Below are 16422 nucleotides of genomic sequence, written 5' to 3'. Positions count from 1 at the left end.
TAAGATTACCACAGATATTATATTAGAAGGAGGTAAGGAACTCATTGCAATTGTAAGTAAGCTTATAGACAGTTTTTTACACCAGGGTAAAGTCCCTAAGGGCTGGAACAACTCTAAAGTAATCTTATTACACAAGAAATGTGATAATCGAAAGTTGGAAAACTACAGGCCCATCAGTCTATTGTCACACCTATTTAAAATACTCACCAAAGTTATAACTACCCGACTAACAAGAAAATTAGATGAATACCAACCATAAGAACAGGCAGGTTTTAGAAAAGGCTATTCAACTTCCGATCACCTGTTAACCACAAAAATATTAATAGAAGAATGTAACGAATACAAGTTTCCAGTTTTTATAGCATTTGTAGACTACGAAAAAGCTTTTAAAAACGCAATGCAAAATTGTAGAATAGACAGCAGATATATTATTTTAATTTAAGAAACTATGAACCAAGCTACAGCTACATACTACCTAAATGAAAATGAATACACGAACCCTGTACCATTAAACAGGGGAGTCAAACAGGGAGACACTCTATCACCCAAATTGTTCACCTTAGTTTTGGAGGACGTTTTTAAGAATCTAAATTGGATATATAAGGGAATAAATATCAATGGCCGCTACCTCAGTAATTTACGATTTGCGGATGACATAATCCTGATAGCTACTGACCTACAAGAACTGCAAACCATGCTTTTAGAACTACACACATAATCTTCTAAAATAGGACTGAAAATGAATTTAAACAAAACCAAAGCCATGCAGTCCGAAGAAACGATGACAATAATAAACAACAAAGTTATAGAAAAAGTTGAAGAATATATATACTTAGGACAAAAAATAATACTAAATAGGGAAATTCAAACGGAAGAAATAAAAAGAAGAAGAAAGTTAGCATGGGCAGCATTCGGCAAACTGAACTATAGAAATCAGCAAATTCAACTACATCTTAGATCTAAAGTTTTTGGGGCATGCGTTATTCCGATATTAACCTATGGGGCACAAACATGAAAAATCACAAAAAAGAATATAAACATACTCAGAGTCACTCAACAAGGGACGGAAAGAGCAATGCTTGGCATGTCACTTAAGGACAGGAAAACAAACACATGGATAAGACGTAAAACCAAACTCACCGATGTCGTACAAAAACCACTAAAATTGAAATGGGACTACGCTGGACATGTAGCTAGGAGCGATCTTAACAAATGGCACAGAACAATTCTAACCTGGATACCATACGAACACAAAAGACCCAAAGGCAGACTTCCTATGAGATGGACAGATGATGTGAAACGAACTGCCGGGAAAAATTGACTACAAGTAGCGTACAACAAAGAACAATGGAAAGGAAGACTTGAAGAGGCTTATGTTCAGATGTGGACGTGAATGGCTAGACGAAGAAGAAGAAGAAGAATTAAATAAATAGTAACCGTCCGGACCATCGTGTTTATTGTTAAAATTATGACTTTTTTTTCATCACTATTGGTTCGAATTTCATTATCTTAATTTAATCCCCCCATTTTCAACCCTATTTAGAGTTGCGTCATTATTCATCTGAAACAAGGTCTAAAATAGTGCGTATTTCAATACGACGTAATTACCCTGTAGTGGCTCAGCACATAGTTGCAGTTCTGTTGCTTTTGTATCATCTGTACACAGTATTTTAGAAGTTAATTACGCAATAAACAGGAATTAACAAAATTTGCAGTTACGTCATATTTACTCCGGATCGGCGGTATAATAAACGCAAGACAAGAATAAACTGTGTCATGTGCTTGTACAGCTCTCATGAGGATGTATGTAGATGTTTAACCTTTAACTACGCGCTCTGGCGTATTTTGTACGCCAGATATAAGAATTCTACTGCAAATATTTTTAAAAATTTAATTTTTGACCTTGTTTATCTCTCTAATCTATCATTGGAATGTGCTTTACAATTTGGTTTTAGTTTCGTTATAATGGGCGTTCTGGGAAGATCGTAATTTACAGTTTATTATTTGTTGTTTCCGGCGGTGGACAATATACGCCACGATTATATTAATATAGGTCGTAATATAAGTGCATATTTCAATTGTTCTTTAATCATTATGGCACAAAATATATTTTTCTTTATAAACAATACTTTTTCGCCTGTAAAAAATCACATTTTAAAAATTTTTTTTTTTTAGTAAATTTATTTATCACGGGATCCAGTTATTCCATGATTTCAGTTATAAATCCCAATTGGCTTACTGAGAAGGAACTCCAAGTATTCACTGATGCCGAATAAGGTTTATACATAACAAACAACTAAGTATATTTTTTCAAAAAAAAAAATAAACAAATCCGCTGTTTTTAAGTGTATTTTCTTGTGGCGTATAAAGACGTCACGCGTGTAGTTATACTATAACTTGATGCGCGGGTAGTTAAAGGTTAAGGAAATTCTGCAAAAAATTTAAAGTTTTATTGTTATTTATGATAGTTTTTGGTCTATGTGTTGAATGCCATAATAAATAAAATAATAACAGAAAATAATGACTACATTGCAGAAATCAGTCAGAATCGAAAAAGCACGTTCTAATTTTACGAAAATGAAAAAGATCCTATGTAGCAAAGATTTAACATCAGGTCTTAAAGTACGCCTAACAAAATGTTGCGTATACAGTGTACTATACTATGGAGTGAAATTATGGACGTTAAATATAAAGGCAATAAGACGACTTAACGCCTTTAAAATGTGGACCTATATACAAATTATTAGGATTTCCTGGGTAGATAGAGTAACGAACAATGAAGTACTGAGGAGAATAGGTAAAGAAAAGGAAGTTAAACTTACAATTAAAGAAAGCAAGCTACAGAATCTCGGACTTGTGATGTGGGGGCGAGAAATATGGCATCCTGTGACTCATAATGCAAGGAAAGATAGATGGCAGAAGAAGCATCGGAAGAAGACGAATTTCATGGCTGAAAAACCTGAGAGAATAATTTGGATGCAGCTTAAATGTACTATATAGAGCTACTGCCTCAAAAATTAAAATATCTATGATATTTGCATACCTCCCTAGCGGAGATGCACCTGAAGAAGAAGTTTAATGCCATATTATATTCGTCCACTTTTCTCAAAGTGGTTTAGAATTTTTTATTGTCGCCTTATGGGTAGGAGAATCTTTTGAGACTTTATTGTTGAACAAGTTAGCTACTCCACTATAAGATGTTTTCTATCGCCGTAACTCCTTATCATTAAAACTGTTATTCACTCTTTTCACTAAAAACCACCTATATTGGGGTGCTTTCATAAACACGTATAACAACTGTAAGCTTTAGATATTATTACGTAAACTATTGTTAGTTTTATAAACTAATGTTAAAATCACAGCATTCTATATTTACTGAAATACATTGAAGCAAACGATGGAACGCCGTTAACTGTTAATCAGGAGTGCTAAAGAGAACAGATTATCACGCCATTTATACATGATTTTCAGCGATTTTGTAGTGCCATGAACCTACCACTTAATCAACAATGGTTTCAGCAGGACGGAGCAACTTGTCACACGACAAGGGCGTTTCTTCGACTGCTGCGCAATCATTTTGGGAATCGCCTTAATTCGCATGGCAGTAATTTTCCATAACCATCGCACTCACCAGATCCAACGTCACTTGATGTGTACATATGGGGAATGCTGAGGGAGGCTCTTTTTCGTATAGAAACACCGTCTTACATTATGGAATTGTGGACTAAAATTCAAGATTTTTTTCGCGTCATCCAACAGCAGTACTTCAGAGACATGAATGAGAACCTTCGTTTGTGACCTTATTGTTTACATTCAAAAATACTTGAAACTGAACAAAGGGCATGATAAACTTCTGTTTTATCTGAAATGTCGTCGTAAATAATATTTACAAAGAGATTAGTGCCAAATAGCTTTGAAGTACAGTATACGGCAAAATAAACAGTACTGAAATGAATATTTAAATGTTAATAAGGGCCGGTATTTCCAACCGCACTTAAGCCAAAGCTTACTTTAAGCCTGAGCTTAAGCTTAGATGCCTGTATTTCCACTTCAATTTGAGGCTTAAGCATTGGCTTAAACCAAATAATTTTAAGCTCGCGCGGGAGTTGGTTTAAGCCTTTGCTTAAAATTTGTTTTCTATTTTTTTAGGTTATTTCTATAAATTAATAATGATATTTATTTTGAAAGCCAACTTTTGCGTAATAATGTTATTATTGGATTATTAACGAATATTAAAATAAAATTCTTACTCCATTTGGAAGGTGTAGGCAAAAGAAAATTATTTATTTCTACAATGCTTGGTATATTAATTTTACAAAGTCAACTTACATTTTCAGTAATATATCCAATAAACAAAATTACAAAGACGGCTATTCTATTGCTTATGCAAAATAAGAATATTACATGCAACCAGAGAAAATATAGACAATATACTAACAACATATGTACAATGTACACAAAATTAAGTGAAGTAAAAATGAGACAGATCTAGATGACAAGATAAAATTAAATGTCAAAAGTAGTGGTTTTTGCCTCAGAACAGTTAGTTCTATCATTTTGACGTATCCAGAGGTACCAAACCAATTAACTTGACGAGTTTAGTTAAGGAAATGATGGAAATACGGCACCCAGCTTAAGCTTCTCCTTAACTTTTGACACAGGCTTAGCTAAGCAAAAGCTTAAGTAGCTGTTGAAATACCGGCCCTTATTAGTGTTATCTAAATTTTTAATTTACAGGGTAGTGAATCGTAAAACGGGCCACAGGAAGCTCAATGTAAAATTATTATAAACTGTTAAATTCCTGCTTTCCTAATTATTTTACTTCAAAAGCCATGAGAAGCTATTCTTGTTCTCATGATCATTTTTCAGTGCGTCACAGTTTTTCGATTTCTCTCTAATGCATTAAGTTAGATGAGACGGAAAAAGCGGTAGCTCCGTGATTAAACACAAAAATAATGCAGCATTACAATGGTTATATACATAAGATGTCTATTCCTAACCTACGTTTGATTCGTTGATATTTAGAATGCGCGTTTTTTCTAGCCAATCAAATACACGTATTACGAACATTTGACGAAAACTTCGTTCATTTTGGCCATTTTTTAGAAGTGTCAAAGAGTCAAGTGACGGTTATTATTCAGGTCAGTATTTTGTGTACCTGTCATTTTGAAATTTCGAATTCGACTTCCCTTGTGTTTCACAACGTCTTTGTGCATTTTTTTGTGTTTTGGTTTAGAATTTAGTTCGTTAAAAGTTAGTCATTGGCGTGAGGAGACTAGAGACATTTGAGATGTACCGAAGAGTGCTAAATATCTCATGAGTAGATAGAATAGCCAACGTGGAGGTAATGAGACTTACGCATAAGGAACGAGAAGAACTAACAAATAAGAAGAAAACTGAGATATATGGGACATGTGATGAGAGATGTATATCTAATACTACAGGTCATTATGCAAGAAAAAGATCTATAGTAAGGAGACGTAACTCATGGCTGAAGAACCTTAGGAACTGGTTTGGATGTAATAACAATGAATTATTTAGAGCCGCGGTTTCAGAAATAAAGATCGCTCTGATGACTGCCAACTTTTGAAGCGGAGACAGCACCTAGAGAAGGAGATAAAAACACAATTAATGGATAGTTTTGTGTCATTTTTTAATGTTTCCATATTTATAAATTTAATTAACAATATTGTTTACTTTTTAATTTTATTCCCATTTATAAAAAATACCTACATGTTAACATATTGTGTAAAAATCAAATATACTAAATTACTAATTAGTTTAATTCCACCAGCTTTTCACCTATGGCTAAGTACGATTCTAGCATTTGTCAGATTCGTCAATAATTACATGAAATAAGTCTCGACACACCCAATACAGTATATGACGTCATAATTAATGACGCACTGAAAAATGATCATGAGAACAAGACTATTTGTAGAGGATAATTCCTAGAACAATTTGAACAGTTAGTTGTTTTGAACACAAATTTCAATCCTGTACAAAGTGTTTCTCATGTGTTTTGATGTAAAATAATTAGGGAAGCAGGAATTCAACAGTTTAAAATTTTATAATAAATTCTATGGCCCGTTTTCCAATTTACCACCCGGTATACTGTGAGCCGAAATAAAGAAGTACATTTTTTAGTTGAAAATACCTTTTTGTTTTTTGGGCGATTTAATTCTTTTTGCAGGGCTAATAGTATTGCATGTCCTCAACATAACTGCAAATTTGTAAGCAAAAATTACTTACACAGCCGTACTTAAAAACATTTATGTAACGGTGCATTTGAGCTCGTTGCATATGAAACTGTATTAGCTAAAATTGAACTGATATGCTCTTTTGGTAGGTTAACTATCCAGAACACTTCAGTAAAAATAAAATTTTTCAAAATTACTGGATAAAATATATTTTTTTTATTAAATTTGGAATACATCACAATTTAGCAAATAACACATATTTATTAAAACAGTTTAATAATTTTAAAACTTAGACTAAAACATAATATAGCCACCATTATTGTTTACCACTTCTTGAAGTCGTCTGCGCCATAAGTTTATAGCCCCATTTATTACACCCTGTTCAAAATTATTTCAAACAAACTGCATTCTTTCCTTGAGATGTTCGATGACGTTTCAAATCGTTGTCTGTCATACAAATTTTGTTCGAAAATTCTCAAATTGAATAGTCAACCGGATTTAATTGTGGGCTGTTAGGTGGCCACATCTCTGGCTCAATATAGTCCGGGCATTTTCCACTGAAGAATGGGAGGTATTTTGTATTTTGGGAAGTGCGGGAAGGAGTACCATCCTGCTGGAAAGTGTAATCTTAATATATTTCTTCAATTTCAGGTAATAGGTGCTGCAAGATTTGTTCTTGATATGTTTCTGAATTAAGTTTTACCCCGGCATCAAAAAAAATCCGACGAGATTTTCCCAACATGGGTACTGCAAGAGAGACCATTACACTTTTTGAGAAATGACTTTTTTCAATTAAAAGATGCTCCAGAGGAATTTCTCTCTTAACACATTGCGTGCCAGATCGCTCGTATATGAGAGACACATATATTTTGTTAGGGGCCACGTCGTTCATTTTTGATATACACGTATGACTAACTTTCATGGCCGTGGATATCAATAGCCCCTGAGGGTAGTATCCCGATTAAAGCGTGGCACGCAATGTGTTAAATTGTACATCAGAATACACCCTATTATTTTGGGTATTTTTAGGAGGCCGTAAATAAAACATTTTTTATCTGTAAACCATATTTTTCTCATATAAAAGGTCTTCGCGAGAGTGGAATCTTCCTAGTAGCAAATTACATCTTTCCAGTCGTTTTCGTCTTACACTGGCGGTAAGTCTACGATAGTAAACTTTTTTAAACCTGGTAGTAGCGGCCACCCTTTTATATCGGCCAATAGTTCTGTCATTTGTAGTGACCGTTATTGACAGGTTTTACTGTACTTTAAGGTGAAAATCTTCTTTAATGATTATTCGAACTGATGTGAGGGAAATCCTAGTTTCTTTTGCGATTTTCCTTGTTCCAACAGATCGGCCAGGTTGGAAATTTACTAAAACAACCCTTACTCTAGCAATATTTTCTTCAGTTCTTGAGCTTCGCTTCCTTCCTCTTCCACTTTATTTTAAATAGACCCATGGGTTTCCCTTAGATGTCTTAAGAACATTCCTGTCGTTCCAATATGCCACTTTTTCTGAGGAAATGCTTTTACAATTTTTGTTGCACCATAATTATATTTTTAACGGTAATATTTTAGTTATTAAGGTACCAAGGGTATTATAAGGATAATAACGCTTTAGGACAATGGTGTATAGACCGAGGGACTGCGGCCCAAGGTATATACGTTGACCGAAAGCGTCATTATTATAATACCCGTGGTGCCTTCAACGTTTAATGTCCGACTAAATTATTCTTTATATGCAAAACATTTGAATGAATTTTGAATTAAGTAGTTTTTAAATAAGTATATTTACCAGAAATAGTCGTAGCGTAATTGTGGTAACCATAGTTTTACTTAAAGTTTTATTTGTCAACTTGACAATATTTAACTTGTTATTTAAATTTAATAGGCCCTAGTGCGTTATTTTTAAATAACACGCCCTTGGGCGTTATATCCTACTTAATAGACTTCGAAATAATGTCATTATTTGTCAAATAATAGACAAGTCGGACATTAAATTAATATTCCGTTCTCTTTACTTAAAGTGTCATTTAGAACTGGCCAATTTCCTTATTTAACTATAAAAATGTCAAAAAAATTCCATGGCAACCTAAGCATGGCTTAGTAAGTAAAATTTATAATTTATATTTTAGCGTTTGAGAAATTCTTTAGACATTTAACAAAAATTACTGCTAATATGAGGCAAAACCGGTGAAAAATATGTAATTTAGGGTTAAGAGGGTTTCGTTCTGGTAAACATATATTAGAAAAGTACTCGAATAAGATTTCCTAATTTAAGAAAAAATTATATTTTACAAATTCGGGATTTTTTAAAATTCTTTAGCGAAGTCGTGTTCTGAACATTATTTAAGGCTATGGGTACATAATTCGCAAATATTTTACGGCTATCCCTACTTTTTCTGTCTTTACACGGCAAATTACGTGTAGTAAAATTCTCACTGGTATGGAAACTGCAGATGTAAACATTAGGTTGACAGTGACATTGTCATTAGAAAGGTAGAGATGGCTATTTCGGTTTCGACAAGTCGGACATTAAATTAATATTCCGTTCTCTTTACTTAAAGTGTCATTAAGAACTGGCCAATTTCCTTATTTAACTATAAAAATGTCAAAAAAATTCCATGGCAACCTAAGCACGGCTTAGTAAGTAAAATTTATAATTTATATTTTAGCGTTTGAGAAATTCTTTAGACATTTAACAAAAATTACTGCTAATATGAGGCAAAACCGGTGGAAAATATGTAATTTAGGGTTAAGAGGGTTTCGTTCTGGTAAACATATATTAGAAAAGTACTCGAATAAGATTTCCTAATTTAAGAAAAAATTATATGTTACAAAATTCGGGATTTTTTAAAATTCTTTAGCGAAGTCGTGTTCTGAACATTATTTAAGGCTATGGGTACATAATTCGCAAATATTTTACGGCTATCCCTACTTTTTCTGTCTTTACACGGCAAATTACGTGTAGTAAAATTCTCACTGGTATGGAAACTGCAGATGTAAACATTAGGTTGACAGTGACATTGTCATTAGAAAGGTAGAGATGGCTATTTCGGTTTCGTTCAGTTTTTGAATGTCCTTGGATAACCTTTACTTGTATAAATGATAGGATCATTTTTTCACTAATTATGTATTCAGTGGTTACCATTATTTATATACTATACAAATAGTCAAAAAAAAATTGTAAAGTTATTTTAATAATGTCCTGTTACCATGGAAAGCTTAGATAAGGTTTGAACATGTGAAGAACTGCGTTGTATAAATGTAGTATTACTCAATTAATTTATAAAGACTTTATTTATTTCTTTATTTGCGCAAATTAAAATATGGGACGTTGTTATAAGAGATGTGTTACTGAAAAGCGAAGAAATAGACGGTTAGCTCAATTGAAGTAAGTAGTTTTTTACATAAATCAAATTAATTACTTTTGTATTTTTCAAATTAATTGAAAATTTATAGTGAAAATATGATCTATAAAATCTATCGGTAAACCAATAATTTTCGCATTAAATTTTATTCTCGTTTAAAGGAGTAAATTATTTATAACTACACAACAGAAGTACCTACTACTGACCAGAAGCATCTACTACAAATCGTTACGCTAGCCGTGTCTGCATTACACCAATCGTGATGGAATTAGTTTTCCATGTGCTTGTGATTTGTGAATTCACATTTTTACATACCAAATTATTAGAATTGTACATGAGTAAAAATGAGTGACTCAGATCCGAAGCGACAAAAGAGTTACGCGAGGATAAAAATGAACAATTGTTATTTGTTATTTGTTAATTTTCTTCACAATTATTAAATTTTATTTGATAAAAGAATGACCCCAAAAATTAAGAATCTTCTTCTTAGTTTGTAAATTTTTCTATGACACACATTCATAAATGCTGCCATATTGTAACAAAAAAATACCTACGCCGAAGACGTCCACCCACCAACTTCACTTAAACTGAAGCAAAATACTACTAAACAAGCACATACTTCAAAAGCGTAGTGCATTCTTCTATGTAGGCTGGTAAATAGTAGCAAATACTACGGAGAAAAGCAAATGCTTTTTAAGTCTAGTGAAATCTTCAAAAATGTAGTACGTACTTGAACCATTAGCATTTGAAATTAAAAATCACACTACATTTTCTCTTAGTTTTTCCCCCCTGTAGCTTATTAAAATAAACATTACATAAGTTCTCAGGGACTTTTGGCCCTCGCTAATAACGTAATCTTTCATTCTGCGTTTAAATTTTTAAAAAATACTTATTAGTTTTCTCAGGATTCGAAAAAAATGAATTCCCATTTGAATAGCATTGCAGCCGAAAATACGTACCGATCCTCTTAAATAAAACGATGATATTTTGCGAATCCGGTTATTATAAAAAATTTCCTTTTTACTGAAGTGTTCTGGATAGTTAACCTACCAAAAAGCATATCAGCAGTTTTTTAGCTAAGACAGTTTTCATTTGCAACGAGCTCAAATGCACCGTTTCATAAATTTCTTTATAAGTCCTACCCTGTACGTTATTTTTGCTTCCAAATTTGCAGTCATGTTGGACATGTTAGGTTATTAGCCCTACAAAGATAAATTAAATCGCCCAAAAAACAAAGAAGTTATTTTCCACTAAAAAAATGTACTCCTTTACTTCGGCCCACAGTGTATGTTAAATATTTAGATAACAACAAACATTTCAATATTATACATTTCGGTACTGTTTATTTTGCCGCACACTGTACTTCAAAGCTATTCGGCACTGAGAAGTTACAGAGATGAAATGATGTGCTACCCTGTACAGATAGGAAACGGCAGATACACGGAATAGAGTTGACCTAACAAAGAAAACGAATTTTCGATAACAGAAATGTCTGTCGTTTTCTGCCATGCGAGCTCTTGGCGTTGAAATATTGTGAGAAATTGACTCTTTTATGGAACGAATAAACCTTACCTCACCCTATCCAAAGATTGAGCGTACCTATAAAATGGTATTACAGTGTATTCGTTTCAGTTGACGTGTTTATATTTAAAATGTTTTAAAATCAGCAAAATTGTTTAAGGAAAATTGATTAATAGATTATTCAACTATTTGACAGATTCATTATTACGAGAAAAAGAATAAATGGTCTTATAAATTTCATTCTGGCGAAGATACTTTCTGGTTCAGTTGAGGAGTTAAGTTCAGGAGTTATGAATGCGAAATGTACTTTTTCCACCTACCTCTACCGAAAGTATACTTTTCAGGACCTGATTGTAGGGAGCAAAGTTGTACTTTTCCTCCCTAGGGGAGGAAAATATTTTTTCCTCCCTAGGGAGGAAAAGTAAAAGTGACGTCATGGTATTTCATTCATGAAATATAACTTATTGACGCCCTGTAAAATATATAATTTCTATTACGTAAATATCTATACATTTTAACATTTATTTAAAAACACTCTGTATTTTGCAGAAAGGTATAAAACAGTAAATTGTTATTCTGATTTAACAATGTTTACATTAATAATTTGACTTATATTTGACAGCTGACAGTTATATTGTACATACTGGTTAGTTTTAGTTCTAATAAATTTTGTTGGTTAGCTACATAAATAAATTAAGTAAAAATGAAAAAATGACTTGCTATTTGAGGAAGGTGGAAAAAACATATGTATAACATGGGAGTAAAGTGCCTTTTCCTCCCTTGAATGATTACTGCCCTCCGCCACGCGTCGATTGATTATATTCAAAATAAGATAGCTAAAAGGAACTACAACGTTAACGGGGTTTTATTATTTCATATGGTCAATGGACATCTATATATGAAAAAACCGCGGAGTGCTACCATTTAAAGGGGTGCGTTTTTGAGAAATGGGTGAATTAGTCCCTGGGCACAGGTTACAATAGGGTGAGTTCTATGCACTTTTGGTATAAACATACCCACATAAAAATTGTTCCTGGTTAAATTTCCTATCTAAATATCGCTTTTTAAAGTCAATGATACTTTTTTCGTTCATTCTACAAGAGACGTAAGAGAGGTGTTTTCACAGCTCGAGGAGGAAACAGGTAACCTGGGCCTTCGAATAAATGAAGAGAAGACGAAATATATGCTGGTGACCAAAAATCCAAGACCAAGAGTTAGGCAGAACGTAACTATTAATGACCACAACTTTGAAGTAGTAAAAGAGTTTAAATATCTGGGAGCAGTAATCACAGAGGACAATCACATAGAAAAAGAGGTCTCAGCAAGAATAGCTGCGGGAAATAGAGCATTATACTCCCTATCATCATTATTAAGATCTAAGCTGCTGAAAAGACAATCTAAATTAAGACTGTACATGTCAATTATTCGCCCAGTTGTTACATATGGGAGTGAAACATGGACTCTACATCAGCGAGAAATAAATAAATTGCTCATATTTGAAAGGAAAGTCATCAGAATGATATTTGGTCCTCAAAGAGATGAATTGACAGGAGAGTGGAGAAGGCGCCGCAATGCTGAATTGGTGACTCTATGTGGTAATGAAAACATCGTCAGACATATAAAAGCTAATCGGATAAGATGGGCAGGTCATGTAGTAAGATCAGAGGAAGACAGAGTGCTAAAGACAGTGTTCTTCGAGAGACCAGACGGTAGAAGATCAGTGGGCCGTCCCAGAAAAAGATGTAAGGATGATGTTGAAACCGATCTATCTAGGATTGGGGTACAACAATGGCAAATCGAAGCGCAAGATCGCAGACGATGGAGGGACATAGTGGATGCGCCGAAGACTCACCCCGAGTTGTAAAGCCAGTCAAGAAGAAGAAGATACTTTTTTTTACAAAAATATATTCAAAAGAATAAGCACAAAAAACCCAAAAGAAAGAAATTTTGTTTTTTGTCCCATAACTTTTGTCCACGAGGATATAGGTATAGACATTGCTTTACAGAAAAAAAATCTACATATTTCTTCTTTACAATGTTGTGTAGTAGAGGTAATTAGGATTTATAGTTTTCGAAATATGATTTTTCAAAGTTCGCCACTCACAGCAATTTTGGGCAATTTTCCTTGTAATTTCGCAAATATTGTTCTGTAACTTTTTTCCACGTAACTTGAGGTATATGAAATGGTACACGTAATAGAAATAGAAATCAATTAGCTTTAAAATGGTCTACTGTCTAACGTTGTACGACTTTTTTTTAAAGAGATTATGGTTTTTCAAAGTTTTATACTTTTAACGATTTTTTATAATATAATATAAAAATAAAATTATATTATTATATGATATATTGTATATTATATAATATTATATTATATATAGTATATATAATATAATATTATATTATATATTATATTATATATAGTATATATAATATAACATTATATTATATAATATATAATACCTAATATAAAAAAAATATTATTTTTTACATTTTTTACGATTATTTTTGACATTTCTCATTATAACTTTTTTTCTTCTACATTTAGGTATATATTATATTATATAATAAAAAAAGCTTATTTTGTTTACTTTAAAATTTTGTATTATAAAAAATTCGAGGATTATTTTTGAATAAGATATTATTTTTCAAAATGTAATAAGTACTTGCAACGATTTTTGATTTTAGGATTATTTTTTAAATTTCTCATTATAACTTTTTTTTCTTGTACATGAATATACTATATATTGCTGAATAAAGAGGGCTTACTTTCTGTTCTTTAAAATGGTGTATAATCTATATTTAAATAATGGAAATCGAGTGATTCTTTGATATTTTTTACCTGTATTATTTAAAATTATTTTTTTTACAAAAATTACATAAACATTAGTCTTAGAAAACATCACTTTAGTTAAAATTATTTAAACGTTGAGATTTAAAAAATTTCAAAATCAAAGTCCATCTCTTCGTTAGCATTAGCTTCAATATCTTCCTCTGACAACTCAGTTATCTTAGAGTCCCACAATTAGTACCCATGCACATGCACCCTTTGCAGAATATTGAAAAACTAATTCCTATCTTCCTACAACCGCAGTTTTTTGTACATCCTTTGGTACATTTACATGCTATTTTTTCAAGCAAATCTTGTGGTGCAGGAGCTTTGACAGTAAATATTGGAATTAATCCATATTTTGAAGTTTGCCCGGCCGAGTCAAGTGGATCCAAAGTATTACCTATAAAAAATAAGATTCAATCATAACACACAATCACATAAAAAAGTTATAAGGAGAAATTTAAAAAATAATCCTAAAATCAAAAATCGTTGCAAGTACTTATTACATTTTGAAAAAGCATATCTTATTCAAAAATAATCCTAGAATTTTTTATAATACACCATTTTAAAGTAAACAGAATAAGATTTCTTTTTTATTAAATAATATATACCTAAATGTAGAAGAAAAAAAGTTATAATGGGAAATTTAAAAAATAATCGTAAAAAATATAAAAACTTGTTAAAAGTATAAAATCTTGAACAATATAACCTCTTTAAAGAAGTCGTACAACATTATACAGTAGAACAATTTTAAGGTAATTGATTTCTATTCCTCTTACATGTACCATTGCATATGCCTAAAGTTGCGTAGAAAAAAGTTACAGAAAAATATTTGCGAAATAACAAGGAAAATTGCCCAAAACTGCTGTGAGTGGCGAATTTTGAAAAACTATATTGCGAAAACTGTAAATCCTAACGACCTCTACTAAGCATCATTTTAAAGAGTAAATATGTAAGTTTTTTTTTGTGAAGCAATGTCTATACCTATATCCCCGTAGACAAAAGTTATGGGACAAAAAACAAAATTTCTTTGTTTTGGGTTTCTTTGGGCTTTTTCTTTTGAATATATTTTTGTAAAAAAAAGTATCTTTGACTTTAAAAAGTTATATTTAGATAGGAAATTTAACCAGGTACAATTTTTATGTAGACGTGTTTGTACCAAAAGTGCATAGAACTCACCCTAATATAACCTGTGCCCAGGGACTAATTCACCCATTTCTCAAAAACGCACCCCTTTAAATGGTAGCACTCCGCGGTTTTTTCATATATAGAGATTCATTGACCATATGAAGTAATAAAACTTCGTTAACGTTGTAGTTCCTTTCTATAGTACATAATCAATAGCCTATAGAGCATACCTCAATAAATAAAACTGATTTGGTGCCAACTTGCACTTTTACCCTGGTGGTGAATACCAACCCGCGGGTGAAAACAATTTTATTAAAAATAACCCCACAAATCGATAGAGGGACAAATTTTAAATAAAATTTGTTATATCATGTTATTAAAATAAATCAATACTTTTTGAGTTATTAAAGATCAAAGATTGGTCTATTTGCATATGCGTGAAGTTACGGATGGTAAAATGAACATATTAATTAATTGTACGTTAGTAGAATATTATTTTTATATTATTTCGATATTTAATTTAATTTTTCTATCAATATAAACAGAATATGTCCAGAAACTGAGGGTGTCCAATAATGAGTACATTTGACATATTCGAATACACTTTTGCTAAATTGTCCTTCACATTACATTTCGAACATTTGTACTAATAGTAGTGGCATTTTCTGGCCGCTGATCACAGTTTAAAGAAGAAGAATAAGAAAAAAGAAGATATTAGGCTTCTTGACACGTGACGTGCGCACATCACTGTTTTTTTCTGTGCGCGGCTGATCACACGCGTGTTCGAAATAATTTTATGAAAATTGTTAAAAAAGCGTTTAAAATGCCAAAAAGGTCATCAAAGAGTGATTGTTTATCCCGAAAGCGGCGGGAATATGAAGAGTTGCAACAGAAATTGGTAAAGTTGAGAGAGGAAATGGATGAAAAGGACTCAGGTATTTATATGATATTTTTTTTTTTATTTTCTTATGGTAGTTAAATTAAATTTAGCGTGAATAAATAGAGCTATATTTATTAATTATTTACAAAGTGACACTTTTACTCAAATTCAAACATGGAGTCTTTTATTTTGTTGTTATCAATATATTTTTCTGTTGCTATAGTACCTGTTTTTTCGCCATCTTCCTGTTCGAATATAAAACAGGCACTATGTTGCCGGACTGCACTGGTTTTCCTATTAATGTTTATTTCGTAGAAAATGGGTTAATATAAATGACATGCAAAAACGTCACATTTTGCAAAGAAAAATTATATTGTTTGTCTCAATAAGGGTGCCTTAAGGTAGTCCAAAGTAATACAGACTAAATAATTAAGGATATAGCAATAAATCAGAGGGTACTTTTAAGTTGCCCAGAAAATCTTTATGATTATTTGA

The sequence above is a fragment of the Diabrotica virgifera genome, chromosome 2 (assembly GCF_917563875.1).
Source record: "Diabrotica virgifera virgifera chromosome 2, PGI_DIABVI_V3a".
Taxonomy (NCBI): Eukaryota; Metazoa; Arthropoda; class Insecta; order Coleoptera; family Chrysomelidae; genus Diabrotica; species Diabrotica virgifera.
Note: the sequence above shows the minus strand (reverse complement) of the source record.